We start from the raw sequence: 15,000 nt of genomic DNA, 5'->3' as shown, positions 1-15,000 counted from the left end.
CTGAAGGTCCTGAGTTCGAGCCTCAGAGAGGGCACAAGTGTTTTTTGTTTCAGCAAATTCAATTGGACATATCCTTTCTAAACATGAAGAGTAGCATGATGTTCAGTAGACCGCAACGCGGTCCTTGTGAATCAGAGGATTGGATTCTTTACTGACGCAGAAAAGAAATATGATCGCAAAATACCATAGAACCAATGGGGCTAGCTGCATTTTATTTTAATATTTCTATCTGGACTGTGTGAGTAGCGTTGTCTCAGATCTGGTCCTCCACCAAGTTCTCCAAAAATACTCCAGCAGAGCCTTCTTAGCGCAGTAGGCAGCGCGTCAGTCTCATAATCTGAAGGTCCTGAGTTCGAGCCTCAGAGAGGGCACAAGTGTTTTTTGTGTTTCAGCAAATTCAATTGGACATATCCTTTCTAAACATGAAGAGGAGCATGATGTTCAGTAGACCGCAACGCGGTCCTTGTGAATCACAGGATTGGATTCTTTACTGACGCAGAAAAGAAATATGATTGCCAAATACCAAAGAACCAATTGGGGCTAGCTGCGTTTTATTTGAATATTTCTATCTGGACTTTGTGAGTAGCGTGGTCTCAAATCATGCTCTCCACCAGGTTATCCAAAGAGCCTCCAACGGAGCCTTCTTAGCGCAGTAGGCAGCGCGTCAGTCTCATAATCTGAAGGTCCTGAGTTCGAGCCTCAGAGAGGGCACAAGTGTTTTTTGTTTCAGCAAATTCAATTGGACATATCCTTTCTAAACATGAAGAGGAGCATGATGTTCAGTAGACCGCAACGCGGTCCTTGTGAATCACAGGATTGGATTCTTTACTGACGCAGAAAATAAATATGATCGCAAAATACCATAGAACCAATGGGGCTAGCTGCATTTTATTTGAATATTTCTATCTGCACTTTGTGAGTAGCGTGGTCTTGGATCTGTTTCTCCACCAGGTTCTCCAAACATACTCCAGCCGAACCTGCTTAGTGCAGTAGGCAGCGCGTCAGTCTCATAATTTGAAGGTCCTGAGTTCTTTCCTCAGAGAAGGCAGGCCTCTTATGTTTCAGGTAATAACTTTTCAAAAACGTTGACAGAATGAGTACAATGTTTGGTATTTTGCAAATGTAAGCAGTCCCTGTGCAAACTTTCTGGCCCTGTGTTCCCACGCCTTCTCCTTGTGCCTTCCAGAGCCCATCAGGTGCACTATGAACTAATGGCAAAACATGGTTGTGCATATAAGGTTGATGCCGCACGAACCCCGCTATGGTTTTTCATATTAATAAGCCTCCGTGCAGTGTCCATCGCCGCCCTAGTGGCGTTATGGCTCTGTAGTTGGTCCGGATAAGCCCAGGGTACCCAGGCCGTAATCTGTAAAGGAAAGAAAAAGGTAAGTGGGGCCAACCAGTGGGGAAAAGAGGGGTCAGTTCAAACAAACAGGTTCTTTCGAATAGAGGTGGGGCAGTTTAAAATGATAAGGTTGCTGGTTGGGATAGCATGGGCGCATACTGATAGAGCCAACGTAGGTCTTTGAGCAAAGATTCAGGAAATAAGGATGGTACATTTTATGGTGTTAGATGCAGTGGGGCAGGTTTACATGAGGGCAGTTTCAGAGAATGAGCAAGTATTTCAAAATGTATTTTCTGGCTGTGTGAGGGACTTGAGAGGTCTTCAAGCAGACCCTTGGAGTATGTTTAAAGTCTCTCACAAAATAAACTCTAGAAAAGACAGGTGGGGCACCCAAGCCTAGCGGCCAAATAGTGAGGCGACTGCATGAAAGGCAAATGCGAAAAGAGGCAAAGAGGGGTAGCACAAGGGGATGCAGCCAATTTCGACACTTCTGTTTCTGGTGATTGTCTTGCCCCTGTGCCCACGAAAGGCTCTGGGGAACGCAGGCACAGTTGCGGCTCAGGCATGGACAGTCTGCAAGGCCCTCCTTCGGCATAATAAAAGTGCCCTTGTGAGCCTGGCTGTGTTTAAATCACACAGCAGGGAATGCAGCTTTCAACTTTCCCTCACTGGCCACGAACGGCCACGAACGGCCAGGTTCTATAGACCAAAAAGCTAGGAGGAACCCTGGCCACTTTTAAATGAGGGTGGGTTTTGAACTACAGTTCCTTCAGGAGCAAAGCCTGGATTGGCCTTCCTGGATGTTCCTGTGGCCCGCTGGATGCTTTAATGGGCTGGATAAAGCGTTCTGGAGGATGGAATCCTCTTGGGTTCAGTCTGGGAACTTCTGGGAGTTCATCTGCATAACCCAGCCCCGTCCACCCTTCTTGACCTGGCCGGCAGTTACCTTGCTCTGTTACTAGAGGGCGCGTTTGGACTCTCTTCATGAACCGTGTGCCTCACAGGTGTGATAATGATGTAGTTTGGGGTTTGTTTTTGTGGCATGCTACCTGTCACCAGCCGCAAGCAGATCAGCATGAGATCTGATGTCAAATAACAGCATAACAAACTGTGACATAATACAAACCTGACATAAGCGATGTAAGCAGCGAGTATAACGAAACCGGCTGAACGCACACAAGAAAACTAAATGATGGAAGTGGAAACACATAATTAATCATGCATATATATATAGGAAAGGAGCAAAACTCTCTGCAAATGGGAAAAAAAGCGACCTGCTTACAAAAGGGACTTTGGGGGAGGAGAATTAAAAACTGGTAAGAAAAAAGGGCTGAAAAGAGTTAGGTATATATCCAGCGAGGGAGGGGTTGGAAGTTTGTGGCATCTTACCTGTTTTGGAGCATATCAAAATAACTAGCTCAAAATTCAAGCATCGAAGGATGGGACTCTTGATTGATGAATGGAAGACATCTGAAGTACAAAACACTATACATTCAAGTGAAGCTTTTCAGATGGATCGTATTCTCTCTGGAGTTTTGAGTGTGGAGTTGTGTCACATAATCTTCATCAACAAATCATAAAATCGCAGCCTTCTTAGCGCAGTAGGCAGCGCGTCAGTCTCATAATCTGAAGGTCCTGAGTTCGAGCCTCAGAGAGGGCACAAGTGTTTTTTGTTTCAACAAATACAATTGGACATATTTTTTCTAAACATGAAGAGGAGCATGATGTTCAGTAGACCGCAACGCGGTCCTTGTGAATCACAGGATTGGATTCTTTACTGACGCAGAAAAGAAATATGATTGCCAAATACCAAAGAACCAATTGGGGCTAGCTGCGTTTTATTTGAATATTTCTATCTGGACTTTGTGAGTAGCGTGGTCTCAAATCATGCTCTCCACCAGGTTATCCAAAGAGCCTCCAACGGAGCCTTCTTAGCGCAGTAGGCAGCGCGTCAGTCTCATAATCTGAAGGTCCTGAGTTCGAGCCTCAGAGAGGGCACAAGTGTTTTTTGTTTCAGCAAATTCAATTGGACATATCCTTTCTAAACATGAAGAGGAGAATGATGTTCAGTAGACCGCAACGCGGTCCTTGTGAATCACAGGATTGGATTCTTTACTGACGCAGAAAAGAAATATGATCGCAAAATACCATAGAACCAATGGGGCTAGCTGCATTTTATTTTAATATTTCTATCTGGACTGTGTGAGTAGCGTTGTCTCAGATCTGGTTCTCCACCAAGTTCTCCAAAAATACTCCAGCAGAGCCTTCTTAGCGCAGTAGGCAGCGCGTCAGTCTCATAATCTGAAGGTCCTGAGTTCGAGCCTCAGAGAGGGCACAAGTGTTTTTTGTTTCAGCAAATTCAATTGGACATATCCTTTCTAAACATGAAGAGTAGCATGATGTTCAGTAGACCGCAACGCGGTCCTTGTGAATCAGAGGATTGGATTCTTTACTGACGCAGAAAAGAAATATGATCGCAAAATACCATAGAACCAATGGGGCTAGCTGCATTTTATTTTAATATTTCTATCTGGACTGTGTGAGTAGCGTTGTCTCAGATCTGGTCCTCCACCAAGTTCTCCAAAAATACTCCAGCAGAGCCTTCTTAGCGCAGTAGGCAGCGCGTCAGTCTCATATTCTGAAGGTCCTGAGTTCGAGCCTCAGAGAGGGCACAAGTGTTTTTTGTTTCAGCAAATTCAATTGGACATATCCTTTCTAAACATGAAGAGTAGCATGATGTTCAGTAGACCGCAACGCGGTCCTTGTGAATCAGAGGATTGGATTCTTTACTGACGCAGAAAAGAAATATGATCGCAAAATACCATAGAACCAATGGGGCTAGCTGCATTTTATTTGAATATTTCTATCTGCACTTTGTGAGTAGCGTGGTCTTGGATCTGTTTCTCCACCAGGTTCTCCAAACATACTCCAGCCGAACCTGCTTAGTGCAGTAGGCAGCGCGTCAGTCTCATAATTTGAAGGTCCTGAGTTCTTTCCTCAGAGAAGGCAGGCCTCTTATGTTTCAGGTAATAACTTTTCAAAAACGTTGACAGAATGAGTACAATGTTTGGTATTTTGCAAATGTAAGCAGTCCCTGTGCAAACTTTCTGGCCCTGTGTTCCCACGCCTTCTCCTTGTGCCTTCCAGAGCCCATCAGGTGCACTATGAACTAATGGCAAAACATGGTTGTGCATATAAGGTTGATGCCGCACGAACCCCGCTATGGTTTTTCATATTAATAAGCCTCCGTGCAGTGTCCATCGCCGCCCTAGTGGCGTTATGGCTCTGTAGTTGGTCCGGATAAGCCCAGGGTACCCAGGCCGTAATCTGTAAAGGAAAGAAAAAGGTAAGTGGGGCCAACCAGTGGGGAAAAGAGGGGTCAGTTCAAACAAACAGGTTCTTTCGAATAGAGGTGGGGCAGTTTAAAATGATAAGGTTGCTGGTTGGGATAGCATGGGCGCATACTGATAGAGCCAACGTAGGTCTTTGAGCAAAGATTCAGGAAATAAGGATGGTACATTTTATGGTGTTAGATGCAGTGGGGCAGGTTTACATGAGGGCAGTTTCAGAGAATGAGCAAGTATTTCAAAATGTATTTTCTGGCTGTGTGAGGGACTTGAGAGGTCTTCAAGCAGACCCTTGGAGTATGTTTAAAGTCTCTCACAAAATAAACTCTAGAAAAGACAGGTGGGGCACCCAAGCCTAGCGGCCAAATAGTGAGGCGACTGCATGAAAGGCAAATGCGAAAAGAGGCAAAGAGGGGTAGCACAAGGGGATGCAGCCAATTTCGACACTTCTGTTTCTGGTGATTGTCTTGCCCCTGTGCCCACGAAAGGCTCTGGGGAACGCAGGCACAGTTGCGGCTCAGGCATGGACAGTCTGCAAGGCCCTCCTTCGGCATAATAAAAGTGCCCTTGTGAGCCTGGCTGTGTTTAAATCACACAGCAGGGAATGCAGCTTTCAACTTTCCCTCACTGGCCACGAACGGCCACGAACGGCCAGGTTCTATAGACCAAAAAGCTAGGAGGAACCCTGGCCACTTTTAAATGAGGGTGGGTTTTGAACTACAGTTCCTTCAGGAGCAAAGCCTGGATTGGCCTTCCTGGATGTTCCTGTGGCCCGCTGGATGCTTTAATGGGCTGGATAAAGCGTTCTGGAGGATGGAATCCTCTTGGGTTCAGTCTGGGAACTTCTGGGAGTTCATCTGCATAACCCAGCCCCGTCCACCCTTCTTGACCTGGCCGGCAGTTACCTTGCTCTGTTACTAGAGGGCGCGTTTGGACTCTCTTCATGAACCGTGTGCCTCACAGGTGTGATAATGATGTAGTTTGGGGTTTGTTTTTGTGGCATGCTACCTGTCACCAGCCGCAAGCAGATCAGCATGAGATCTGATGTCAAATAACAGCATAACAAACTGTGACATAATACAAACCTGACATAAGCGATGTAAGCAGCGAGTATAACGAAACCGGCTGAACGCACACAAGAAAACTAAATGATGGAAGTGGAAACACATAATTAATCATGCATATATATATAGGAAAGGAGCAAAACTCTCTGCAAATGGGAAAAAAAGCGACCTGCTTACAAAAGGGACTTTGGGGGAGGAGAATTAAAAACTGGTAAGAAAAAAGGGCTGAAAAGAGTTAGGTATATATCCAGCGAGGGAGGGGTTGGAAGTTTGTGGCATCTTACCTGTTTTGGAGCATATCAAAATAACTAGCTCAAAATTCAAGCATCGAAGGATGGGACTCTTGATTGATGAATGGAAGACATCTGAAGTACAAAACACTATACATTCAAGTGAAGCTTTTCAGATGGATCGTATTCTCTCTGGAGTTTTGAGTGTGGAGTTGTGTCACATAATCTTCATCAACAAATCATAAAATCGCAGCCTTCTTAGCGCAGTAGGCAGCGCGTCAGTCTCATAATCTGAAGGTCCTGAGTTCGAGCCTCAGAGAGGGCACAAGTGTTTTTTGTTTCAACAAATACAATTGGACATATTTTTTCTAAACATGAAGAGGAGCATGATGTTCAGTAGACCGCAACGCGGTCCTTGTGAATCACAGGATTGGATTCTTTACTGACGCAGAAAAGAAATATGATTGCCAAATACCAAAGAACCAATTGGGGCTAGCTGCGTTTTATTTGAATATTTCTATCTGGACTTTGTGAGTAGCGTGGTCTCAAATCATGCTCTCCACCAGGTTATCCAAAGAGCCTCCAACGGAGCCTTCTTAGCGCAGTAGGCAGCGCGTCAGTCTCATAATCTGAAGGTCCTGAGTTCGAGCCTCAGAGAGGGCACAAGTGTTTTTTGTTTCAGCAAATTCAATTGGACATATCCTTTCTAAACATGAAGAGGAGAATGATGTTCAGTAGACCGCAACGCGGTCCTTGTGAATCACAGGATTGGATTCTTTACTGACGCAGAAAAGAAATATGATCGCAAAATACCATAGAACCAATGGGGCTAGCTGCATTTTATTTTAATATTTCTATCTGGACTGTGTGAGTAGCGTTGTCTCAGATCTGGTTCTCCACCAAGTTCTCCAAAAATACTCCAGCAGAGCCTTCTTAGCGCAGTAGGCAGCGCGTCAGTCTCATAATCTGAAGGTCCTGAGTTCGAGCCTCAGAGAGGGCACAAGTGTTTTTTGTTTCAGCAAATTCAATTGGACATATCCTTTCTAAACATGAAGAGTAGCATGATGTTCAGTAGACCGCAACGCGGTCCTTGTGAATCAGAGGATTGGATTCTTTACTGACGCAGAAAAGAAATATGATCGCAAAATACCATAGAACCAATGGGGCTAGCTGCATTTTATTTTAATATTTCTATCTGGACTGTGTGAGTAGCGTTGTCTCAGATCTGGTCCTCCACCAAGTTCTCCAAAAATACTCCAGCAGAGCCTTCTTAGCGCAGTAGGCAGCGCGTCAGTCTCATATTCTGAAGGTCCTGAGTTCGAGCCTCAGAGAGGGCACAAGTGTTTTTTGTTTCAGCAAATTCAATTGGACATATCCTTTCTAAACATGAAGAGTAGCATGATGTTCAGTAGACCGCAACGCGGTCCTTGTGAATCAGAGGATTGGATTCTTTACTGACGCAGAAAAGAAATATGATCGCAAAATACCATAGAACCAATGGGGCTAGCTGCATTTTATTTGAATATTTCTATCTGCACTTTGTGAGTAGCGTGGTCTTGGATCTGTTTCTCCACCAGGTTCTCCAAACATACTCCAGCCGAACCTGCTTAGTGCAGTAGGCAGCGCGTCAGTCTCATAATTTGAAGGTCCTGAGTTCTTTCCTCAGAGAAGGCAGGCCTCTTATGTTTCAGGTAATAACTTTTCAAAAACGTTGACAGAATGAGTACAATGTTTGGTATTTTGCAAATGTAAGCAGTCCCTGTGCAAACTTTCTGGCCCTGTGTTCCCACGCCTTCTCCTTGTGCCTTCCAGAGCCCATCAGGTGCACTATGAACTAATGGCAAAACATGGTTGTGCATATAAGGTTGATGCCGCACGAACCCTGCTATGGTTTTTCATATTAATAAGCCTCCGTGCAGTGTCCATCGCCGCCCTAGTGGCGTTATGGCTCTGTAGTTGGTCCGGATAAGCCCAGGGTACCCAGGCCGTAATCTGTAAAGGAAAGAAAAAGGTAAGTGGGGCCAACCAGTGGGGAAAAGAGGGGTCAGTTCAAACAAACAGGTTCTTTCGAATAGAGGTGGGGCAGTTTAAAATGATAAGGTTGCTGGTTGGGATAGCATGGGCGCATACTGATAGAGCCAACGTAGGTCTTTGAGCAAAGATTCAGGAAATAAGGATGGTACATTTTATGGTGTTAGATGCAGTGGGGCAGGTTTACATGAGGGCAGTTTCAGAGAATGAGCAAGTATTTCAAAATGTATTTTCTGGCTGTGTGAGGGACTTGAGAGGTCTTCAAGCAGACCCTTGGAGTATGTTTAAAGTCTCTCACAAAATAAACTCTAGAAAAGACAGGTGGGGCACCCAAGCCTAGCGGCCAAATAGTGAGGCGACTGCATGAAAGGCAAATGCGAAAAGAGGCAAAGAGGGGTAGCACAAGGGGATGCAGCCAATTTCGACACTTCTGTTTCTGGTGATTGTCTTGCCCCTGTGCCCACGAAAGGCTCTGGGGAACGCAGGCACAGTTGCGGCTCAGGCATGGACAGTCTGCAAGGCCCTCCTTCGGCATAATAAAAGTGCCCTTGTGAGCCTGGCTGTGTTTAAATCACACAGCAGGGAATGCAGCTTTCAACTTTCCCTCACTGGCCACGAACGGCCACGAACGGCCAGGTTCTATAGACCAAAAAGCTAGGAGGAACCCTGGCCACTTTTAAATGAGGGTGGGTTTTGAACTACAGTTCCTTCAGGAGCAAAGCCTGGATTGGCCTTCCTGGATGTTCCTGTGGCCCGCTGGATGCTTTAATGGGCTGGATAAAGCGTTCTGGAGGATGGAATCCTCTTGGGTTCAGTCTGGGAACTTCTGGGAGTTCATCTGCATAACCCAGCCCCGTCCACCCTTCTTGACCTGGCCGGCAGTTACCTTGCTCTGTTACTAGAGGGCGCGTTTGGACTCTCTTCATGAACCGTGTGCCTCACAGGTGTGATAATGATGTAGTTTGGGGTTTGTTTTTGTGGCATGCTACCTGTCACCAGCCGCAAGCAGATCAGCATGAGATCTGATGTCAAATAACAGCATAACAAACTGTGACATAATACAAACCTGACATAAGCGATGTAAGCAGCGAGTATAACGAAACCGGCTGAACGCACACAAGAAAACTAAATGATGGAAGTGGAAACACATAATTAATCATGCATATATATATAGGAAAGGAGCAAAACTCTCTGCAAATGGGAAAAAAAGCGACCTGCTTACAAAAGGGACTTTGGGGGAGGAGAATTAAAAACTGGTAAGAAAAAAGGGCTGAAAAGAGTTAGGTATATATCCAGCGAGGGAGGGGTTGGAAGTTTGTGGCATCTTACCTGTTTTGGAGCATATCAAAATAACTAGCTCAAAATTCAAGCATCGAAGGATGGGACTCTTGATTGATGAATGGAAGACATCTGAAGTACAAAACACTATACATTCAAGTGAAGCTTTTCAGATGGATCGTATTCTCTCTGGAGTTTTGAGTGTGGAGTTGTGTCACATAATCTTCATCAACAAATCATAAAATCGCAGCCTTCTTAGCGCGTCAGTCTCATAATCTGAAGGTCCTGAGTTCGAGCCTCAGAGAGGGCACAAGTGTTTTTTGTTTCAACAAATACAATTGGACATATTTTTTCTAAACATGAAGAGGAGCATGATGTTCAGTAGACCGCAACGCGGTCCTTGTGAATCACAGGATTGGATTCTTTACTGACGCAGAAAAGAAATATGATTGCCAAATACCAAAGAACCAATTGGGGCTAGCTGCGTTTTATTTGAATATTTCTATCTGGACTTTGTGAGTAGCGTGGTCTCAAATCATGCTCTCCACCAGGTTATCCAAAGAGCCTCCAACGGAGCCTTCTTAGCGCAGTAGGCAGCGCGTCAGTCTCATAATCTGAAGGTCCTGAGTTCGAGCCTCAGAGAGGGCACAAGTGTTTTTTGTTTCAGCAAATTCAATTGGACATATCCTTTCTAAACATGAAGAGGAGAATGATGTTCAGTAGACCGCAACGCGGTCCTTGTGAATCACAGGATTGGATTCTTTACTGACGCAGAAAAGAAATATGATCGCAAAATACCATAGAACCAATGGGGCTAGCTGCATTTTATTTTAATATTTCTATCTGGACTGTGTGAGTAGCGTTGTCTCAGATCTGGTTCTCCACCAAGTTCTCCAAAAATACTCCAGCAGAGCCTTCTTAGCGCAGTAGGCAGCGCGTCAGTCTCATAATCTGAAGGTCCTGAGTTCGAGCCTCAGAGAGGGCACAAGTGTTTTTTGTTTCAGCAAATTCAATTGGACATATCCTTTCTAAACATGAAGAGTAGCATGATGTTCAGTAGACCGCAACGCGGTCCTTGTGAATCAGAGGATTGGATTCTTTACTGACGCAGAAAAGAAATATGATCGCAAAATACCATAGAACCAATGGGGCTAGCTGCATTTTATTTTAATATTTCTATCTGGACTGTGTGAGTAGCGTTGTCTCAGATCTGGTCCTCCACCAAGTTCTCCAAAAATACTCCAGCAGAGCCTTCTTAGCGCAGTAGGCAGCGCGTCAGTCTCATATTCTGAAGGTCCTGAGTTCGAGCCTCAGAGAGGGCACAAGTGTTTTTTGTTTCAGCAAATTCAATTGGACATATCCTTTCTAAACATGAAGAGTAGCATGATGTTCAGTAGACCGCAACGCGGTCCTTGTGAATCAGAGGATTGGATTCTTTACTGACGCAGAAAAGAAATATGATCGCAAAATACCATAGAACCAATGGGGCTAGCTGCATTTTATTTGAATATTTCTATCTGCACTTTGTGAGTAGCGTGGTCTTGGATCTGTTTCTCCACCAGGTTCTCCAAACATACTCCAGCCGAACCTGCTTAGTGCAGTAGGCAGCGCGTCAGTCTCATAATTTGAAGGTCCTGAGTTCTTTCCTCAGAGAAGGCAGGCCTCTTATGTTTCAGGTAATAACTTTTCAAAAACGTTGACAGAATGAGTACAATGTTTGGTATTTTGCAAATGTAAGCAGTCCCTGTGCAAACTTTCTGGCCCTGTGTTCCCACGCCTTCTCCTTGTGCCTTCCAGAGCCCATCAGGTGCACTATGAACTAATGGCAAAACATGGTTGTGCATATAAGGTTGATGCCGCACGAACCCTGCTATGGTTTTTCATATTAATAAGCCTCCGTGCAGTGTCCATCGCCGCCCTAGTGGCGTTATGGCTCTGTAGTTGGTCCGGATAAGCCCAGGGTACCCAGGCCGTAATCTGTAAAGGAAAGAAAAAGGTAAGTGGGGCCAACCAGTGGGGAAAAGAGGGGTCAGTTCAAACAAACAGGTTCTTTCGAATAGAGGTGGGGCAGTTTAAAATGATAAGGTTGCTGGTTGGGATAGCATGGGCGCATACTGATAGAGCCAACGTAGGTCTTTGAGCAAAGATTCAGGAAATAAGGATGGTACATTTTATGGTGTTAGATGCAGTGGGGCAGGTTTACATGAGGGCAGTTTCAGAGAATGAGCAAGTATTTCAAAATGTATTTTCTGGCTGTGTGAGGGACTTGAGAGGTCTTCAAGCAGACCCTTGGAGTATGTTTAAAGTCTCTCACAAAATAAACTCTAGAAAAGACAGGTGGGGCACCCAAGCCTAGCGGCCAAATAGTGAGGCGACTGCATGAAAGGCAAATGCGAAAAGAGGCAAAGAGGGGTAGCACAAGGGGATGCAGCCAATTTCGACACTTCTGTTTCTGGTGATTGTCTTGCCCCTGTGCCCACGAAAGGCTCTGGGGAACGCAGGCACAGTTGCGGCTCAGGCATGGACAGTCTGCAAGGCCCTCCTTCGGCATAATAAAAGTGCCCTTGTGAGCCTGGCTGTGTTTAAATCACACAGCAGGGAATGCAGCTTTCAACTTTCCCTCACTGGCCACGAACGGCCACGAACGGCCAGGTTCTATAGACCAAAAAGCTAGGAGGAACCCTGGCCACTTTTAAATGAGGGTGGGTTTTGAACTACAGTTCCTTCAGGAGCAAAGCCTGGATTGGCCTTCCTGGATGTTCCTGTGGCCCGCTGGATGCTTTAATGGGCTGGATAAAGCGTTCTGGAGGATGGAATCCTCTTGGGTTCAGTCTGGGAACTTCTGGGAGTTCATCTGCATAACCCAGCCCCGTCCACCCTTCTTGACCTGGCCGGCAGTTACCTTGCTCTGTTACTAGAGGGCGCGTTTGGACTCTCTTCATGAACCGTGTGCCTCACAGGTGTGATAATGATGTAGTTTGGGGTTTGTTTTTGTGGCATGCTACCTGTCACCAGCCGCAAGCAGATCAGCATGAGATCTGATGTCAAATAACAGCATAACAAACTGTGACATAATACAAACCTGACATAAGCGATGTAAGCAGCGAGTATAACGAAACCGGCTGAACGCACACAAGAAAACTAAATGATGGAAGTGGAAACACATAATTAATCATGCATATATATATAGGAAAGGAGCAAAACTCTCTGCAAATGGGAAAAAAAGCGACCTGCTTACAAAAGGGACTTTGGGGGAGGAGAATTAAAAACTGGTAAGAAAAAAGGGCTGAAAAGAGTTAGGTATATATCCAGCGAGGGAGGGGTTGGAAGTTTGTGGCATCTTACCTGTTTTGGAGCATATCAAAATAACTAGCTCAAAATTCAAGCATCGAAGGATGGGACTCTTGATTGATGAATGGAAGACATCTGAAGTACAAAACACTATACATTCAAGTGAAGCTTTTCAGATGGATCGTATTCTCTCTGGAGTTTTGAGTGTGGAGTTGTGTCACATAATCTTCATCAACAAATCATAAAATCGCAGCCTTCTTAGCGCGTCAGTCTCATAATCTGAAGGTCCTGAGTTCGAGCCTCAGAGAGGGCACAAGTGTTTTTTGTTTCAACAAATACAATTGGACATATTTTTTCTAAACATGAAGAGGAGCATGATGTTCAGTAGACCGCAACGCGGTCCTTGTGAATCACAGGATTGGATTCTTTACTGACGCAGAAAAGAAATATGATTGCCAAATACCAAAGAACCAATTGGGGCTAGCTGCGTTTTATTTGAATATTTCTATCTGGACTTTGTGAGTAGCGTGGTCTCAAATCATGCTCTCCACCAGGTTATCCAAAGAGCCTCCAACGGAGCCTTCTTAGCGCAGTAGGCAGCGCGTCAGTCTCATAATCTGAAGGTCCTGAGTTCGAGCCTCAGAGAGGGCACAAGTGTTTTTTGTTTCAGCAAATTCAATTGGACATATCCTTTCTAAACATGAAGAGGAGAATGATGTTCAGTAGACCGCAACGCGGTCCTTGTGAATCACAGGATTGGATTCTTTACTGACGCAGAAAAGAAATATGATCGCAAAATACCATAGAACCAATGGGGCTAGCTGCATTTTATTTTAATATTTCTATCTGGACTGTGTGAGTAGCGTTGTCTCAGATCTGGTTCTCCACCAAGTTCTCCAAAAATACTCCAGCAGAGCCTTCTTAGCGCAGTAGGCAGCGCGTCAGTCTCATAATCTGAAGGTCCTGAGTTCGAGCCTCAGAGAGGGCACAAGTGTTTTTTGTTTCAGCAAATTCAATTGGACATATCCTTTCTAAACATGAAGAGTAGCATGATGTTCAGTAGACCGCAACGCGGTCCTTGTGAATCAGAGGATTGGATTCTTTACTGACGCAGAAAAGAAATATGATCGCAAAATACCATAGAACCAATGGGGCTAGCTGCATTTTATTTTAATATTTCTATCTGGACTGTGTGAGTAGCGTTGTCTCAGATCTGGTCCTCCACCAAGTTCTCCAAAAATACTCCAGCAGAGCCTTCTTAGCGCAGTAGGCAGCGCGTCAGTCTCATATTCTGAAGGTCCTGAGTTCGAGCCTCAGAGAGGGCACAAGTGTTTTTTGTTTCAGCAAATTCAATTGGACATATCCTTTCTAAACATGAAGAGTAGCATGATGTTCAGTAGACCGCAACGCGGTCCTTGTGAATCAGAGGATTGGATTCTTTACTGACGCAGAAAAGAAATATGATCGCAAAATACCATAGAACCAATGGGGCTAGCTGCATTTTATTTGAATATTTCTATCTGCACTTTGTGAGTAGCGTGGTCTTGGATCTGTTTCTCCACCAGGTTCTCCAAACATACTCCAGCCGAACCTGCTTAGTGCAGTAGGCAGCGCGTCAGTCTCATAATTTGAAGGTCCTGAGTTCTTTCCTCAGAGAAGGCAGGCCTCTTATGTTTCAGGTAATAACTTTTCAAAAACGTTGACAGAATGAGTACAATGTTTGGTATTTTGCAAATGTAAGCAGTCCCTGTGCAAACTTTCTGGCCCTGTGTTCCCACGCCTTCTCCTTGTGCCTTCCAGAGCCCATCAGGTGCACTATGAACTAATGGCAAAACATGGTTGTGCATATAAGGTTGATGCCGCACGAACCCTGCTATGGTTTTTCATATTAATAAGCCTCCGTGCAGTGTCCATCGCCGCCCTAGTGGCGTTATGGCTCTGTAGTTGGTCCGGATAAGCCCAGGGTACCCAGGCCGTAATCTGTAAAGGAAAGAAAAAGGTAAGTGGGGCCAACCAGTGGGGAAAAGAGGGGTCAGTTCAAACAAACAGGTTCTTTCGAATAGAGGTGGGGCAGTTTAAAATGATAAGGTTGCTGGTTGGGATAGCATGGGCGCATACTGATAGAGCCAACGTAGGTCTTTGAGCAAAGATTCAGGAAATAAGGATGGTACATTTTATGGTGTTAGATGCAGTGGGGCAGGTTTACATGAGGGCAGTTTCAGAGAATGAGCAAGTATTTCAAAATGTATTTTCTGGCTGTGTGAGGGACTTGAGAGGTCTTCAAGCAGACCCTTGGAGTATGTTTAAAGTCTCTCACAAAATAAACTCTAGAAAAGACAGGTGGGGCACCCAAGCCTAGCGGCCAAATAGTGAGGCGACTGCATGAAAGGCAAATGCGAAAAGAGGCAAAGAGG

At 45.1% G+C, this 15,000-nt stretch overlaps 17 non-coding genes across 17 annotated transcripts in view; all 17 read left to right on the top strand.

Moving 5' to 3' along the window:
• Positions 1-34, top strand: part of TRNAM-CAU (transfer RNA methionine (anticodon CAU)) — a 73-nt gene extending 39 nt beyond the window's left edge. Inside the window, exon 1 of the tRNA in view lies at positions 1-34. This exon is cut by the window's left edge and continues 39 nt beyond it. This is a non-coding gene — a tRNA (tRNA-Met).
• Positions 35-298: 264 nt separating this feature from the next.
• On the top strand, positions 299-371 carry TRNAM-CAU (transfer RNA methionine (anticodon CAU)). Its single transcript has one exon. It is a non-coding gene; the product is annotated as a tRNA-Met (tRNA).
• Positions 372-638: 267 nt separating this feature from the next.
• On the top strand, positions 639-711 carry TRNAM-CAU (transfer RNA methionine (anticodon CAU)). The gene has a single exon. It is a non-coding gene; the product is annotated as a tRNA-Met (tRNA).
• A 2,221-nt stretch (positions 712-2,932) lies between these two features.
• On the top strand, positions 2,933-3,005 carry TRNAM-CAU (transfer RNA methionine (anticodon CAU)). Its single transcript has one exon. It is a non-coding gene; the product is annotated as a tRNA-Met (tRNA).
• A 265-nt stretch (positions 3,006-3,270) lies between these two features.
• Positions 3,271-3,343, top strand: TRNAM-CAU (transfer RNA methionine (anticodon CAU)). The gene has a single exon. It is a non-coding gene; the product is annotated as a tRNA-Met (tRNA).
• Positions 3,344-3,607: 264 nt separating this feature from the next.
• TRNAM-CAU (transfer RNA methionine (anticodon CAU)) lies at positions 3,608-3,680 on the top strand. The gene has a single exon. It is a non-coding gene; the product is annotated as a tRNA-Met (tRNA).
• Positions 3,681-3,944: 264 nt separating this feature from the next.
• On the top strand, positions 3,945-4,017 carry TRNAM-CAU (transfer RNA methionine (anticodon CAU)). Its single transcript has one exon. It is a non-coding gene; the product is annotated as a tRNA-Met (tRNA).
• A 2,221-nt stretch (positions 4,018-6,238) lies between these two features.
• TRNAM-CAU (transfer RNA methionine (anticodon CAU)) lies at positions 6,239-6,311 on the top strand. The gene has a single exon. It is a non-coding gene; the product is annotated as a tRNA-Met (tRNA).
• A 265-nt stretch (positions 6,312-6,576) lies between these two features.
• On the top strand, positions 6,577-6,649 carry TRNAM-CAU (transfer RNA methionine (anticodon CAU)). Its single transcript has one exon. It is a non-coding gene; the product is annotated as a tRNA-Met (tRNA).
• A 264-nt stretch (positions 6,650-6,913) lies between these two features.
• On the top strand, positions 6,914-6,986 carry TRNAM-CAU (transfer RNA methionine (anticodon CAU)). Its single transcript has one exon. It is a non-coding gene; the product is annotated as a tRNA-Met (tRNA).
• Positions 6,987-7,250: 264 nt separating this feature from the next.
• On the top strand, positions 7,251-7,323 carry TRNAM-CAU (transfer RNA methionine (anticodon CAU)). Its single transcript has one exon. It is a non-coding gene; the product is annotated as a tRNA-Met (tRNA).
• A 2,547-nt stretch (positions 7,324-9,870) lies between these two features.
• On the top strand, positions 9,871-9,943 carry TRNAM-CAU (transfer RNA methionine (anticodon CAU)). The gene has a single exon. It is a non-coding gene; the product is annotated as a tRNA-Met (tRNA).
• Positions 9,944-10,207: 264 nt separating this feature from the next.
• On the top strand, positions 10,208-10,280 carry TRNAM-CAU (transfer RNA methionine (anticodon CAU)). The gene has a single exon. It is a non-coding gene; the product is annotated as a tRNA-Met (tRNA).
• Positions 10,281-10,544: 264 nt separating this feature from the next.
• TRNAM-CAU (transfer RNA methionine (anticodon CAU)) lies at positions 10,545-10,617 on the top strand. The gene has a single exon. It is a non-coding gene; the product is annotated as a tRNA-Met (tRNA).
• A 2,547-nt stretch (positions 10,618-13,164) lies between these two features.
• On the top strand, positions 13,165-13,237 carry TRNAM-CAU (transfer RNA methionine (anticodon CAU)). The gene has a single exon. It is a non-coding gene; the product is annotated as a tRNA-Met (tRNA).
• Positions 13,238-13,501: 264 nt separating this feature from the next.
• Positions 13,502-13,574, top strand: TRNAM-CAU (transfer RNA methionine (anticodon CAU)). The gene has a single exon. It is a non-coding gene; the product is annotated as a tRNA-Met (tRNA).
• A 264-nt stretch (positions 13,575-13,838) lies between these two features.
• Positions 13,839-13,911, top strand: TRNAM-CAU (transfer RNA methionine (anticodon CAU)). The gene has a single exon. It is a non-coding gene; the product is annotated as a tRNA-Met (tRNA).
• The last annotated feature ends 1,089 nt before the right edge of the window (positions 13,912-15,000 follow it).

The sequence above is a fragment of the Ambystoma mexicanum genome, chromosome 4p, assembly GCF_040938575.1.
Source record: "Ambystoma mexicanum isolate Mex_15411 chromosome 4p, UKY_AmexF1_1, whole genome shotgun sequence".
Taxonomy (NCBI): Eukaryota; Metazoa; Chordata; class Amphibia; order Caudata; family Ambystomatidae; genus Ambystoma; species Ambystoma mexicanum.
The sequence above is the reverse complement of the archived record's forward strand: the minus strand, read 5'-3'. Positions and strand labels throughout refer to the sequence as shown.